Below are 17,671 nucleotides of genomic sequence, written 5' to 3'. Positions count from 1 at the left end.
ACCACGTGTACCAAAAACACACGTACTAGCTATAAGATAAACGCGAAGGGCTCACGGTTAATATTCAAAAGTGATATGGTTGATATAGACAAGAATGATTAATAATGATATCGGAAACATACCGTTACAAAATATTTGCCAGTAGTTAGTTTTAATTTTACTAAAACAAATTACAGTACAACACAATGTGTCTATAAGTGTATTTTGTTTAGTATTATATAGTTAGTATTCATTTTGAGACTTCCAAACTATGTTGTACACAAATATAACATGACTTATACAGCGCCGATGTCCGTTCATCAGCCTGCCAATCTATTTATCCGTCGACAGGTAACTGAGCCAACATAGTTAGAGATATGTTTATTTTTTTTTTAGTTTGGTTTATTAAAACAGATATTATATACTCTATCTGTACGTCCAGGAGACAAAAATCTCAAAAACTTTGGTGAGGATGTAGAAAATCAAACGTTAGGAATCTTTTTTGTTGATGGAGGTGTGCCATTCAATTGATCTCAAGAGGAGGACAATAAAAAAAATCAGTTCCCAATATATTCTTACGGGATTAACTAACAAGGGCGCCCATCAGGGGGGGTCAAGGTGGGGCGCTTGCCCCTCCCTAGAGGAAATTGTACCGAATATCGAAATATCGAAAATCCAATACACTTTTTTTTACATTAGTTACAACAAAATTTGAAACTATTTTTGAAACGTCGCTTATACTTGCCCTCCCTTGGAAACCACAACATGGGCGCACTTGTTAACTAGGGATGCATTAGCTGCAAACTTGGAGCGAAACGATTGACCTTTATGGATTTCATAAAACTTTTTTTGTGCATCAATTGTTTTCGTGAACGAACACGACATACAAATAATTGAATTTGACATATCAGCGAAGAAATTACAATGGCTTTGAAAAATTGTGTTGACAGAACAAAACGAAAAGAGTTTCGTCATATTTCTAATGCTAAAAATTCTCTTTTCCGTTGTTTCTAATGAGAATTCGCCCGCCAAATGCTTTTCCAATGTTAAGCCTCTGACATCCCGTTTTTGGGTGGTTATTCCTCAATAGTATGTCCGATCGGGACATGTGACCCCTTACGACATTCAATGTGTCCTTTCGAATCACGATGTCAAATTTAGTTAAGAATCGTTTAGGCATCTCAGAGGAGCATCTAGATAAACGAACGTCTACGTCGAGTAAAGAACAGCTCTGCTTCAATGATGCATATTTAGTTATGAAAATTTTCCGATTTTAATAAATATCAGTGATCAAGTAACAATTCCTCAGTATTCATAAAATTGATTGAATTCATGTATAGAAATGTTAAAAATTGAAAGATCGTTTAAAGAATCTGAAACTTGTCATGGCTCAGACAATTTTCAGTACTATGTAGGAACAAGTTAGACAATTTTTCATGAATCGAAATATTTTCTCTCTTGTATGGAAAAATTGAAGAACTTTTTTATGAGTCGGAAAATTTTCATCATTTTGAAGCAAAAAGTAAAACAACTTTTTGTGAATCGGAAAGTTTTATTGCTTTGTAGAAACAAATGAAAGGATTTTTCATGAATCGGAAAATTTTCATCACGATGTAGAAACAAGTGGAAAAACTTTCATAATCCGGACAATTTTGGATAATATGTATAGTGATGTTAGGTGGAAAATTTTCCACTATATTTAACAGCACATTCAGCTATAAAATTCAATTTATGTAGAGGAAAGTTAGACAGCAACAAATTATAATTTTCCAATTAGCTTTCGGAAACCAGAAAATATTCTAATATTTCATATCTATCTCTATCTGTGTGTGTGTGTGTGTGTGTTTGTATGTAAAGTGCAGGGAACATGCATCGAGTTCGTACAGAACAAATATCCCATTCCAACATTTAAAATGTAACGAGAAATTGAAAAGAAACCTTTGTGAATTTATTAATTTCAGGAACAGAAAATTCCACTACTTTTTCACATGTAGGCCTGCCTATGTAATGAAGTAACTACATAAAAGTTCTTTATGAAGATTATTTTTGTAACAGAAAATAATCTTCATAATCTTCAGAAAATGATTTTATTGCGTTTAACACTCGTAAGTCATAATTTCAATATTGGAATTTTGTATAATCAACATCTTAGAGCAGACATTTGTATTGTAAAACTACCATTATTATGTATAAAAATGTATTAGAAATAATGACGATTCGATAGAACAAGTATATGTATATATAAGAAATATGTTTTTTTATTTTGTAAATTAAAATGAAATTACTTGTTGATTTTTGAACGCAGCGCTAATAGTGCAGCTTTTGGTTTCTTTTATTATTTTATTAGAAGAACAACTATACAAATCAGCTTCCTTATTCGTTATATTTCACTTTCTCTTCTGAATGAATATATGAATAAATAAGTGTTTATTTTCAGAAAATGGTCAGTATATGCTTTCATGAGTTACTTAAACTCGAATTTTGGGTTGTCAAAAATTTACAGTAGGCACTTTATATTATATCTACTTATTTATAAATGTTGCAGTATGTAAATCTATAAAAGTAGTAAAGCTATGAGAAAATTGTCTTATGCATAGTAAACTGACGAAATTTAATATTATAAGGTCAAAGGTGGATTCTGAGGGAAGAACGCATTGAAGTTTTTGAATCATTCTTGAAATGAAGAATCGTTAGATTTTCACTTCATGAAACTTTTTAAGACAATATTTATTACCAATAAATTTTACGGCTAAACAACGATGCAGGAATAAGTGGAGTATGTTTTTATGAATAGGAAAATATTCATGACCTTTAATAAATTGAAATTTTAAATAATAGAATGAGATATTTGTACTCTACGAACTCAATGTATCTTCTCTGCACTTTGCATACACACACACACACACAGAGAGAGAGAGAGAGAGAGAGAGAGAGAGAGAGAGGAGTTGAATTGAGTTGATTTTGAGTTTAACGTCCCGTTCAGCAGCGAGACTATATAAGACGGGACCAACTGATTAACGTGGAATCCAAACTACATGAGCTCCCGCTGGGAATCGAAGCCAGGTCTTCCACGCCAAAGGCGTGTATTCTAACCGCTTAGCAATGAAGGAGCTCGCAGATGAAAGAGAGAGAAACACTGTGTAAAATTTTACTTCACAACTTTAAATATTAGAAAATTTTCCGGTTCCCGAAAGCTAATTGGAAAATTATAATTTGTTGCTGACTAACTTTCCTCTGCAGAAATTCAATTTTGTAGCTGAATGTGCAGTTAAATATAGTGGAAAATTTTCCACCTAACATTACTATACATATTATCCAAAATTGTCCGGATTATAAAAAGTTTTTTTCCACTTGTTACTACATCGTGATGAAAATTTTCCGATCTACGAAAATTCCTTTCCCTTGTTTCTACAGAGCAATAAAACTTTCCGATTTACAAAAAGTTGTTTTACTTTTTGCTTCAAAATGATGAAAATTTTCCGACTCATAAAAAGTTCTTCAATTTTTCCATATGACAGAAAATATTTCGATTCATGAAAAATTGTCTAACTTGTTCCTACATAGTACTGAAAATTGTCTGAGGCATGAAACTTTTTAGATTCTTTAAACGATCTTTCACTTTTTAACATTTCTGTACAGGTATTCAACCAATTATATGATTGCTGAGGAATTAATACTTGATTACTGATATTTTTTAGAACAGAAAAATTTCCGGAAAAATATAGCGAAAAATTTTCCACCTCACATCACTATGCATATTACCCTTGCTTGATAGACTATCCTCAATGTTCCTAGATTAGCGGGTTAGTATAATGCTCAGGATGTTGTCCATGGAATAAAATGCTAAAATCAAACTAAATGACTGTTTACCTGACAAATACACTTAAATACTTCTTTCTTTCAAATATTTATTAATTTTGTAGTATATTTTATTTAATTTGAGATTAAAATACTTTAAGTAAGAAAAGGAGTAGGAAGGGAATGATAAATTGAAACTTCAATTTTTACGCTGTTTACACCGTGACAAATCAAACTCCTTGACCTGGTGTACCCTATGACTCAACGAGCCGTTTGATACGGATTCAGTGTCCCAAGAATAGGTTTCAACTCTACCATTAACACTTTATTCAAACCGGAAGAACTAAAAAATCAACCATTTTCGGTTTCAACGTAGGTCATTATAAAGGTAAAATGGTGATACGCAACGAGAAGCGCTTTTGTGGCAATAGATTCATTGTATCACTTCTATCTCTATCTCCATGCTGAAACCGGAAATGGTAGAAATATGTAAACACTTCCAGTTTCAATATTGATCTCCACGGAGCGAAAACGATCAGAGGTTGTGAGGATTTGGTTTTTAATGTGGATTCAGTGTCCCAAGAACGGAAGCCATTTCCAACTTTATCCATTTATTGCAACTAGAAGTAGTAAACTTCCTATTTCCGGTTTCAGTATTGAATCCTCATATATCGGTGATCTACTATACTTTCAAAATGTGAAACGTAACTCACATGTTGATTTACTAATTCTTATCAGTCATTCTGTCATAACTCTAGTTTAGGATTAGGATTAGGAATTAGATTTCTGGCTTTCGACCATGTTAGCCTGTCATGTATGAGAGATGGCGTTCTCGGCGATCACATTATCTAAGGAAAAGGAAGGAAGAAACGGCCTGGAACCTATATATTAGACACCAGCCTGGCATTTGCCTAGTGTAAATGAGGAAAACCTCACCCAAAATGGCTGGTCTGATAAAGCTTTTACACTATTTGGAATGAGTGTTCCCACCGGAAATCAAACCCGGGACTGCTCGCACCGAAGACGAGAAAGTTAGCGATCACGCTACGTGGGGCCAGTCACTATAACTCTAGTTTATTTGAACCATTATGTGTAACCTGGGTCAAATCGGAAACTAATGACCTTAGTATTAAGAACAGTAGAGGAGCAAATAAATAAGTAAGTAAATAAATAAATAAATAAAATAAGTTAGAAAGAGAAAGAGAAAATAGTTGAGGGATAGAAAGAGAAACCTACGCACTTTGGCTCTGAAAGAATTGTATCTTGAGGGATAGAAAATACCGGAAGAAAAAAGAGGGAGATGGTGAAAAAATCTTCGATTAAAGAATGACATTAAAACAGAAAATTGTTACGTCAAGACGGCTGTAAAATTATATGAATTTACTGGCAAACATCTTGTCATAATCATCGTCATAGGTATTTTGCTACTATTGGTAGGATACTTGCCGCAACTGAGAAGCTTCCATGCGTCACGATTTTCCGCTAACCTCTTCGTCTTCACGTACGATTTTTCTGTTTTGATCTCGTTGATTAATTGCAGTCTCCTCTCCCTCTTTTTCCTTCCCTTCCACCATACCCTTTAGCAGTCCCTCATAATACAGCTTCTTAGGCAATGTCCCAATCAGTTTCTCTTCCTCTTCTTAATAATATCTAAAAGTGTTCTTTTCTCCCCCCATCATTTTTAACACCCTCTCATTCGTTTTCCAATCGACCCAGATAATTCTCTCCATGCTTCTCCTCACCTACATTCCGAAAGTTTGTCATAATATTGGTGAAAAATTACTACACAACCTGACAAAAAAATGCAACTTGATTATTATTTAAAATATTTATGATTGATCTGAACAATAATGGTTAATGTTGACATCGAAGACAGGTACAGAATTTAATGCCAGTAGTCAGTACTTTTAATAAAATTTTACAGTGAAACGCAGAGGTTACCTGAAGACTGTTCTCGGCTTAAGGCAAGTGACTTGCGAATAATAATAAAATAGCTATGATGACATTACAGAGTGCGTGTATTTAAAGTGCCAAAATTAAGAGGAATCTTTGATTAACGTTATCGTGCTTGGCCTTGGAAGCTAAGGAGACGAATTTTATGATGTAAGTGAACGACCATGGGAGAGAGTTGAAAAAAAAAAAGCGGAAGAGTATCGAGATAACGGACGGACATGCCATCAAGTCGCATGGCCGTAGATCAAACCAGAAGTTCTTCACAATAGAGGTAATAGCTTAACCACTGGAATTTATTAAAGTATCATGTATTCCAAACTATGCAAGTATCTTTCTTTTTTCTTACAATACATTATAAAGAACCGACAAAAGGAAGTCTTAAATTAGAAAATTTTCCCTTTAGTATATTTTCCTTATGGTGTTCCCCAGAACTTCCAAACGTAATTTGTCGGGTACATTGTCCCGTGAACTCTACTTTCAGTGAACATAAAAATAATGTTAGTTCTTGATTCATTGTCATATAGCTCAAATCAGGGAGGTCATTTAGTGGGAGTTGGCCGCGGTGGCTTAGCGGTAGAGCCTTCACCTCTGGTGCATGGGTTCCCTGGTTCGATCCCAGCACGCGCCTAGTGAACCTTGTGGTGGACAAACACCGTGTGCGTGGGTTTCCTCGTTCATTTCTCATCATCACCGTCTCCTTTAGCCTAACCGGCATAACCGTAGGACGTAAAATTAAAGGTTTCATTTTTTTGTCATTTAGGGGGAACAGGACAGGGCAATTCCCTAAAAGCACAAGATGTGCTTGGCATACGCCATTTAAGTGTTCTAAATTCATTTCCTACATTTATTGCATTTATTGCTTCTTTTTCTAAGCGATTGTGTACTAGAAGCAACAAACGCATCAACTTTATTAGATGGCAACTACCGCCGATCATTTGAAAGTGAATATGGAAAAACCATAAAAAAAAGTAAATAGACACTCGTCATTTTGTTATAAAATTACATCGCGAGAAGATTTTATCTGATCCCAAACGGTTATTGTCGAATATACGCGGTTAAAGGAGCACTCTGATTAGCCAAATTCGAAAGACCTCAAAAATTTATCCCTCTACAAGCGACATTCTCTTCATCGCCTTCGTGGCTAAGTCGGAAGAGCACACAGCTAATAATGTAAAGGTAGGTGGTTCGCGCCCAACTGGAGTAATTTTTTTCTTTTTACTTGTTTGAACTGTTTTTTAGACTCACCTTAATGTAAACAAATTACGCATATAGGCGATTTAACATATTTTGGAGAAGTAATTTTGTTGTTCATTGACGGTTACGGCATTGGGAACGTACTAGGCACGTTTCCCAGGTACATGTCAGGCATGTACCTAGAGGCGGATATAGACTGTGACTATCCTTTGCTATCCATGTGATTTCTCCCACAGAGCTACATAAGGCACATACTGGACACATTCCTATGTACTGAGGGAACATGATAGGCATATGCCTGCTATGTAATTGTGCTGTTAGGGTTGCCTCCCCCCAAGAGTTTGAGGATACATACACTTTAATCGATTGTCTACTAATATATTAGTGCAAAACGTGAAAGGCTTATGTCAGTGGTGCTCTTGTCCCTCTCAAGCAAAGTCTGAAATGACACTCCTGGGTCAAATGGGAAGATACTTAATTTTCGTGTTTTCGAACCCCGCTTTGGAAAGTAAGAACAAAAATTGATAGGGTAACCACACATCATTCAAATCGCAGTGGCGAGTCGTGAGAGTGGTCACTTTCTTAAAGAGTAAAGTTTTACTACTTCAAACTAAGGTTTTAAAAAATCTTAGCTAATGTTCAAATTTTTGTATACAGGAACTAGTACCTTAATTAGAATTATTTTCTTAGTTTGAGGTTGTATTTTTAGCGTTGTGACTTAACTCACGAATCGACAGTGCTCAAATGAGAAGCAATCTGACCAGCCATAGTATATTGTAGGTTGTACACAAACTGAATGAACGACATTTCTAATTCAACATCCAATGATAATGCGCTGTGGCTAAGGAAGGCGCTGACGATGAAAATGATTGAAATTTTGGAATCAAGAAAGTAGAAGAACACGCGAGAACCCTAAGAAAACCACCCACATGGTGTTTATTCATCACAAAGCATCAAGTGGAGGTCGAACTAGGTACCCGATAGGTGATCACCCTACCACCGAGCCACCATGGCCCTCTGTACTCGAATTCGAATAATGAAAGAAGAGAGAACTTACTTGAGATTCGCTAGTAAACGTATCTGCATGTAAGTCTGCTGTACTTCAGTTATCGGTGAGTAAGAACATTAAACATACAGAAATTCGTTTATTAGTAATATGTGGTAATAACATTCAGTAAAATACTATAAAATACTAAGTGAATCTCAATTTAAAAAACGTGCTTATGATAGAAAAACGATGTACTTACAATTTAAACAGTGCACGCTTTCCTTGTTTTCTTTCTTGCTTGTAGGGGTACCGATCCACCAACAAGCACCACTACACTTCCGGAGCTAGGCGAGCTGGAGGGATGCTGCCCGATCGAACGCTCTCCTCGCACTGGAAGCTCCAGCCGCTGGACCCAAGCGTTCGATGCGCCACCAAGTGACGAAGAGTTGAACATCATCTCCTGGGAACTCAACCTGAATTTCAATGCTATTGAAGACCGGAATTGACAAATTACATTAATTTGTTTTTGATGTAGTGTTTCAGTATATTTGTTTTTCTCTTAAAAGAAAAAAAAAACATTTTATTAGATCATAATAACACTTTTTGTTTTCATAATGACTAAATTTTTCTGCATTATTTCTGTCTTAGGAGCATTTACACAAAGGTATTTGGAATTCCAAGAATGTAAGAAAAAGTTTAAAATATTCAATAGAATTTAGTTTATTGCTCAAAATTAATGTGGTAATTTTTGTTAAATATGTAATAGTTATTACACGTTTAACTATTATATAAAAGCTGATAATTTAGCCAAGTTGACAATCTATTTATCTTGAATTTTGGCCACATCCTAGGGAAAGTCTACCTCTATATGTTGAAAGTTAAGAAAATATTAACCTCTATATTCAACACTAACTGTAATTAAATTAAAATAAATCAAATTTGTATGTTCATATCTCATGGATACGGGTCTTTAGGTTAATGGAAACAGGTGATTAATGAACATGAATGACTATGAAAACAATTGTGGAATGAACATGTGGGAGGAAAGTGCAGAATCCCGTAAAACCCGCGGACACGTCCTTATCCGCCATAAACTCACATGGTCTAGAGCAGGGTTTCTCAACCTGGGGGTCGCAAAGATAAGCGGAAGATGAATGAACTGACCAAATTTAGTTTTAACCATTCGCTTGTAGGAAAGTTAATGTGTCCACCATATACAAGAAATGGATTCTAGTATTGCAGAAATAGATGGATATCGTGAGATCTCCGCAATAGATATATTACAAATCTTACACAGGCTTATTGCAAACCAGATATTATAAGGTGGTCGGTGGCAAGAGGATGTGATAAAATGGGGGTCGTGATAGGAATTAGATTGAGAACCACTGGTCTAAAGTCTAACCAGGGATCCCTCGCACTAGAGGTGAACAGTCTATCTCTGAGCCACCTTAACTCCGTGTGATTTTTCTTTTATTTGTTAGGTGGCTTTTCTTTTGTAAAAAAAAAAGTCTATGAATCGAATGAGGGGAAGGGGCACGATGGCTCAGTGGTTAAGCGCTTACCTCTGTTGCTTGAGGTTCCTGGTTCGATACCTGGCCAATTACGTTTGTGGTGGACAATATCATGTCCGTGGGTTTTCTCAGCAAATTCATGTTTCCTCCTACTTTCTCATTCCACCATTTCTTCCATCATCATTCACTTACCTTAATCAAGTGTCTCCCTTAGAATAAAAGGGCATAATCATGAGACGTTAAATTAAAATATTTCAGGGGAAAAGATATGCATGAAGTTGTTTATGCCTCTTGGTTAGTTGGAGTTTAACTCTCCTTTCAGCATAGAGTAGACGACACGCTGACCTACAATTTAACGTGAGATCCGAATCACATAAGAGAGTTTCTGGTGGCTATGTGGTAAGCGCACACGTCTTTAGCGTGGGAGATCCGGCGGAACTCATATGGTTCGGGTTTCACATGAAGCTGTATGTCCATGTCTCATAGAGTTTCTCTGTTGAAAGGAATGCTAAACTCTATTCCATCAACCCCTTCTTCCGAATCGCATAAGATGTCACCAGTAATCGAACCCGGGTCTCTCACATCAAACATGTGTGTGCTAACTACATAGCCGGTGTGAGCTCATTTATATGTTTCTTGTAACAGTGTATGAACCGATCGGCGCCATTCATAAAGCCATTTTATAGTTGATGCCATAGGGATTCAGCTATGAATGTCCTTTTGTTTTATTGCAGGGGGAGCAGGTGGCTCAGTGGTAGACCTTTGATTTCGTGGGGTTTCTGGCTTGATCTAAGTAAGTTTAAGGTGGACAACATCATGCCCCTGAATAAGACGAACTTCTTATTCCACCAGCTCTCTCATCATCTAAAGGACTTAACGGGTATAATCGCGGTACGTTAAATTGAAAGATTTCATTTTTTTTTTCTTTTCTACCAAAATGAAAAAATGAATTCTCTAAGTTTTACGTCCCACGTTTATGCCGGTTAAACTAAAGGAAACGGTGATGATGAGAAATGAATGAAATGATGGAATGATGAAAATGGGAGGAAACGGAATAACCTCGAGAAAACCCACGAGCACGGTGTTTGCCCCCCACAAAGTCCACACGGTGCGAGCTGGGATCGAAGCAGGGACCCCAAGCACCGGAGGTGAACGCTCTACCACTGAGCCACCACACCCCCAAGAAATGAATGAAATGGTGGAATGAAGAAAAAGGGAGAACCCTGAGAAAACTTGCGCATACCATGTTTGTCCACCACAGAACTAGAGAGAAAAGTAGATTTTCAATGTATTCTATATATTGCATAGAACATTGCCGGGACCGCGGTGGCTCAGAAATAGAGCAGTCATCATCTGTGTGGAGTCCCTGGCTCGATCCCAGCTCCCATCTAAAAGTAGACTTTGTGCTGGACAAACACCATATGTGTGTGTTTCCTCAGGGTTACTCGTTTGCTCCTACTTGTTTTATTCCATTTTGTTCGCTATCATCATCACCTTTTGTTTAGTCCCGAAGCATAACTGTCGGATTTTAAACTAAAAGAAAAGCATTCCTCTACATTCGTGTTTTACTCTATTAGTTACTTAGTGAGAATGATGCGTTACAAAGGTAATGTAATAAGAAATTTTAGTGGTTTAGTTCGTAACTGAAGGCGCTTTAAAAGAATATTGTGTATCCCGTTTTATAAACAATTGGTATTTAGTCAAAGTGATTTAAAGTTTTGCATTGTAATGGGAAAATTCAATGTCGAAGTAATGGGTATGGCGTGTGCCTTCACATAATCGCGACAGTAGTACAAAATACGAGGGTAATCCGAAAAAGTAAGGACTCATTTCTTAGAAATACAAACAAACGTTTGTTTTCAATAATATTAAGGGACCGCGGTGGCACAGTTGTAGAGCGTTCAGCTCTGGTGCTTGGGGTCTCGGGTTCGATCCCAGCCCCCGCCAAGTGAACCTTGTGGTGGACAAACACCGTGTGCGTGGGTTTTCTCGGAGTTCTCCCGTTTCCTCCCACCTTCTTCATTCGACCATTTCATTCATTACTCATTATCACTGTCTCCATTAGCCTAACTGGTATAATCGTGGGACGTAAAACTCACAGATTTCATTTAATTTTTTTCAATCATCATTTCAAAGATTGTACATTTATATTCTATAGTCCCATTTCGGTCGTTGCATTTTGTAGCCACTGTGGCAGTTCTTGTATGCCCATGTCAAACCAGCTCTCGTCATGTGTTTAAGCAACCGTTTGAACATCAAATGTTTCTTCACATTAGAAAACAGATGTTAGTCACTGCTTTCCTTAACCTTTGCGACTTTAGGAAACGGATGCTAGTCACTGGTTTGCTTAACCTTCGCGACTTTAGGGAACAGACGCTAGTCACTGTTTGCTTAACCTTCGTGACTTTAAGAAACAGATGCTAATCGCTAGTTTGTTTAACTTTCGCGACTTTAGAAAACAGATGTTAGTCACTGGTTCGCTTAACCTTCGTGACTTTAGGAAACAGATGGTAGTCACTAGTTTGTTTAACCTTCGCGATTTTAGGAAACAGATGATAGTCACTGCTTTGTTTAACCTTCGTGACTTTAGGAAACAGATGGTAATCACTAGTTTGTTTAACCTTCGCGACTTTAGGAAACAGATGCTAGTCATTGGTTTGCTTAACCTTCGTGACTTTAGGAAACAGATGCTAGTCACTGCTTTGCTTAACCTTCGTGTCTTTAGGAAACATATGCTAGTCACTGTTTTGCTGGTTAGTACTACAAACGCAACGTTAATGCTCCTACTACGGAAATTTATTAACAAATTTATATTGGGAATCCAAGTTGCCATCAAACGAATGTCACTGCATTTATAAACAAGATTTGAGAAAACCGAAAAGGGTATCAATCGTTAATGCTACGTCAGTTATGGTTAGTACTACAAGTACAACGTTATGAAATAAAAAAAGAGACGGTGATGATGAGAAGTGAATGAAATGGTGGAATGAAGAAAGTGAGAGGAAACGGGAGAACACTGAGAAAACTCTAGAGCACGGCGTTTGTCCACCACAAAGTCAACACGGCGCGAGCTGGGATCGAACCAGGGACCCCAAGCCCCGGAGATGAACGTTCTACAAGCACAACATTAGTTCTCATATGTGCTGAAAGTTATTATAGTAAAGGTGGAATTCTGTCTTGACGCCAAACCTAAATCACCACTTTTATAAACAAGCTAATGTAAAAACATGAAGATTGTCATTAGTGTTACAACTTTATATCTCCTACGTACGGAAAGCTATTAAGAAATTAATGTGCGATTCTGGCATAACATCAAGCCAAAACCGCCACTCTTACAAATAAACATTGTGGGAAACAAGAAAGTGTTAATACTTAATACTACGTTAGTGCTCATTAGTATTACAAGAATAATGTTATTGCTCCTACGTAGGAAAAGGTATTAAAAAATTAGTCAGTTTTTAGCTTAATATCAAGGCATATCGCTACTTTTATAAAATAAGCGTGCATAAAACAAAAAGAGTGTCAATCATTAGTGCTTCATTAGTGCTGATTACTGCTATAAGCACAATGTGTTAATTAATAAGTACGAAAAAGTTAATAACAAATTAAACTTGTGATTTTGCCTTGATGTCAAGCTTAAATCACCACTTTTACAAAGAAAAAAAAAACGAAAAAAAAAATAAAAGGATTGTGGTTCATTAGTTGTACGCTAATGCTAAGTACAGCTTTAGTGTTCCTACGTACGAAGAGTTATTCGCATATAATGTGCGATTCTGGCTTAACGTCAATAAGCATTGTAAGAGACGACAAGGTGTCATTGCTACGTTAGTGCTCATTTGTGCTACAAGAACAAGGTTATTGCTCCTACGTACTAAAAGTTATTAACATATTAAAGTGGGTTTTTACGTTAATACCAAGACAAAATTTCCAATTTTATAAATAAGCCTGCATAAAAGGATGAAAGTGTCAATCATTAGTGCTAACTTAGTGAAGATTAGTTCTACAACTCAATGTTAACGTTTTTACATTTCTGCTTAAAGTTAGTGAGGGAAGTTATTAACAAATAAAACTCGTGATATTGGCTTAACACCATGCCAAAATTGCCACATTTACCAATGAGCTTAAGGAAAACCAAACAGGTTGTCATTTGTTAGTGGTACCTTAGTGTTTGTTAGTGCTGCAACCACAATGATAGTGTTCCTACCTACAAAACGTTATTAATGAATTAAAGAGTTCTGATTCTGACTTGACGTCAAGCGAAAATACTCACTTTCAGAAATAAGTTTTGCGAGAAAGGAAGACAATGTGAATCGTTAGTGCTGCGTTACTGCTATAAGCGCAATATTATTGCTCCTGTGTACGAAAAGTTATCAACAAATTAAAGTGTTGTTCTAGTTTGGCGTCAAGCGAAAATCGTTACTCTTACAAATAAGTTTTGCTGAAAATAAAAAAGGCTTTTTTTGTTAGTGCTACTTTAGTGCTGGTTAGTGGTGAAACCATAACGTTAGTGCTCTTATGTACGGGAATTTATTGATAAATTAAAGTAGGATCTGACTTGACTTGAAATCAAAATCTCCGTTTTTATTTGCGAAAAATGAAAAGGCCACAATCGTTAATGCTATGTTAGTGCCGGTTAGTACTGAAACCACAGCGTTAGTGCTCATACCATCTTTTCTCAGATTATGAAATATTGACTGTATCCTATCGTCAAATTTTATATACATTATTTTACTTCTCTTTTGAATAATGTTCTGCATTTCCATTCTTTTGAAAACATGAAAATTAAACATAGCATCTTTCTTCCTTCAGTATCTTCACAAGGCTGAAAGTATGCGCAGAGGTTCTGCGTATTATTTAAGCGATAGTGCCAGCTTTTCACGACATTATTTGTTCGATGCCTCTTACTGCTACAATTCCAACTTTCCGAAAGGAGATTTGGATTTTCCAGAATAGCTCTATAATAATAGGGATGGCCAGAACCGGTTCCATCAGGAACCGGTTTTCGGGTATGAACGGATCCGGTTCTAGAAGATCCGGTTCCGGAACCGGTTTTCGGATCCAGGTATGGAACCGGTTCTTCGAATCCAGATATGGAACCGGTTCTTTGGATCCAGGTCTGGAACCGGTTCTGAAAACCGGATCTCCGAGAACCGGTTCCGCTGGAACCGGAACTTTGTGGCCATTCCTACTATATAACTGTTGATGTTTCAAAACTTGTTAACTTTAATCTGAGAATGTACTCATTCTGGATCATATTTATCTTGACACTCTAGTTCGACTGTCATTTCTTAAAATGCAAAAACGCTTAAAAATATCGTTTTGTTTTCTAAATGTTTATTAGCTATATGAATACTAGTTACACGTGAATTTTCAATAACTAACTTTCATTTACATCTGCCATTTAATTTAAAACGTGTCATATTCAATAGGGCTGAGCACTGGAACAAATGTAGCTGACTTCTAGCAGTCAGGTGACCCAGGGGTGCCCACAAGGGGGGACTATGACGCAAACTGCGTCATTGAAATATTTGGGGGTTAAAATCTATATAAATATGTTTGAGGGGGTGTAAAAATTAATCGAAAAGTTTTTTTTTTTATGGAAGAACACCTACGGATAGACAATTGGGGGGGAATGCGTCATGGACATAAAGGGAGGTGGGCACCACTGAGGGGACCAGTTACTGGATTTTTAAGGTGATAATTTAAAAGCCTTAACGATTGAGTTAGTAATTTAATTTGTCAGCTTATATATGTAATCCAATCTCCATTCTATTTAGGGGGCATCCACGGGAAGGATCCGCGGATCCCATTACCCTCCCGCCCCGAAAATTCTTAGTAACTCAACATACATTTGTACACTTTCTCATCAATACTATACTTGTTTAACAGGAAGTTGTTTGATGTAGCTTGAAAATTTAATCTTCATCAATACTCTTTCTCTTATAAAAAACGATCTAGTTCTATCATTTTTTTCTGAAAATGTAGTTGGAAGTATTTTACAGTTACTTGTCGTCTTTTCGGGTAAAATATAATACCAGTTCAATACTACATAGACGTAATGTTGAAGTATTGGAACCCCCAAAGCTTGAACCTCTCCCAACAAAAAATTTCTGGGTGCGCGCCTGATTCCATGTAATTACGCACTTTAAATGTATTCTAACTAGAAACTGACAATCAATAAAATAACAACCTTAAATTCATCTTTTACGTTAGTGGCACATTTACCTTAACGTGAAATAAAAATGTATTGCAATACGTACCCATACAGTTGACTTAACGTTCTCTCTTTGTAAATGATAATAATTGGTATCCTTTGTGTAGTAAAAAAAGCTTTCTCCTCTTGCTATAATTGTGAACTCCATCCTTGCTACACACATTTACTCAACATTTGCAAACGTCCAACACAAATTTATCGCGCATGACACAATATTTCACGTAGCAAATTTTGCATTTTTTATATCTGGTCAGCGCATACCATTATTTATTATTGTAGTATATTGAGTAATGACGTGTATCTTTAATCGTGAATAAATACATGATATTCATTGTGTCTGTAGAACAACTTTATAGTTAACTTTTACTATGAATCACACAACACTAGAACAAGTGTTCGAGGTCTAAAACTTCGATGAACTAGTCTTGCAAACGAGACTCATGGAATTTCTCCCTTTTGACTCGAAAACGAGACGATAACTGCCATGTTTCTATACTTAAATTTAAAAACGTACTTCTTGACTCGACTTGAAAATGCTCGTTGCCAACACTAATCTCAATAATGAATTAAAATACTAAGCTTGTTACTTTTCGTGAAAGGCCTAACTCTTCCTTACTATCTCGCAAGGCCTGGGACAACAGGAGTTACTTCTTCTACCCAAGGGGCGTTCTGGACAGTTACTCTGATTTCCAACTGAAATAAATAACTACATAAGACCAATAAGCAAACAAATATCGGAAAATCAAGTTTTAAATTATGAACTTCGTGTATTCATGAAAATTTATAAGAAAAATACACTGATTTCATTTTCCTTTGAAATTAAGGATACTACCCACACCTGCGTCTTTTTCTTTCTTTTTTTTTTATGTTACTGCATTACTTTCTGGGTTCTGGCTTGTACAGTCCACAGCAAAAGACCTGCAACATGAGCATGTAAGTTTATTGTCGAACTACAGCTAACAGCGCAGGGAATCAACATAACGTCTAAGTGGCACGAATCACACCAGGAGAAACCTCGGCGTCCTCCCCTGCACACTTATTTTGGAACAAAAAGACTTCGTCGTTTCACAATAAACTCACATGGCCATGTTGGTAGGTTTTTTGCTGCGAACTGTATACATAAGTACTTTATGGAAATAAATGTTGTGCAAACATTCGTTTGTATTATGGCCATATTCAAATGGGAATACTTTTCACATAAAATCTTACACAAAGTCTTAACCACTCCTGTTTCCTGACTAGCTTTATTCTCGAGAAGACTGGGGAAAGGCACTTTAAACTCGCAAACAGTAAATAACTAATTATCTGTCGGAACAATTTATCCACTTTTTGCTAATTTTTCAATGTAGACTTCAACATTTGGTAGTTGAACTAAGATCTCTCATGTGGGTTGTGCAAGTGATGGGTCCAGTGACTGGCAACAATGAGCAATGTATGCTGCTAGGTAACGGAGACCTTGTCCAGAACACTCTGATTGCGATGACGTGGAGCTAATATTCTCTCCGAATACTTATTCAAGAATTATTACAAGTGCTACAACATCACTTTTAATTGCAGATAAAGCCTTGTGTATTTCCGGAGTGAGTCCTTTCTTTTTCACTTTTCATTGCAAATGGTGTCGTAGAGGTTAAAGATCGCATATATTCCTGCTTATAATTACGTCTCAAGCGGTTTATGAACTGCGCAGTCAACGGACTGCCATTGTCGATTGTTCTAACCTGAGAAAAGAATTCGAGACATTCCTGGTTGAATTTTGTAGTTAATACAAATATTTACTAACTCTATGGCCTATGGAACCCGGAGGTTCAATGCCGCATTCAAAGAAGCTCTGCATTGACTTCTGTCTTTAGCCAACTGGATTCAGTTTCTACTTTGTGTTCCTATTTCTAAAAGATCTATCTTAATATTGTCATCTCATCTCCGGCTAGATCTTCCTAATGGTCGTTTTCCGATCGGACTTCCATCTAAAACTTCGAAAGCTTTCCTACTTTCTTCCATTCTGGCTATATGACTTGTACACCTGAGCCTCCTAGC

The 17,671-nt window shown here is 36.6% G+C and overlaps 1 protein-coding gene across 4 annotated transcripts in view; it reads right to left on the bottom strand.

Moving 5' to 3' along the window:
• Positions 1-8,329, bottom strand: part of KaiR1D (Kainate-type ionotropic glutamate receptor subunit 1D) — a 700,763-nt gene extending 692,434 nt beyond the window's left edge. For all 4 annotated transcript variants that reach the window (XM_081729531.1, XM_081729522.1, XM_081729548.1 and 1 more), the window contains exon 1: positions 8,172-8,329. The gene's annotated coding sequence lies outside the window, so the exon portion shown is untranslated. The remainder of the gene's footprint in view (positions 1-8,171) is intronic.
• Positions 8,330-17,671: the final 9,342 nt, after the last annotated feature.

Source organism: Thermobia domestica, chromosome 1 (genome assembly GCF_964235325.1).
Source record: "Thermobia domestica chromosome 1, izTheDome1.hap1.1, whole genome shotgun sequence".
NCBI lineage: Eukaryota > Metazoa > Arthropoda > Insecta > Zygentoma > Lepismatidae > Thermobia > Thermobia domestica.
The sequence above is the reverse complement of the archived record's forward strand: the minus strand, read 5'-3'. Positions and strand labels throughout refer to the sequence as shown.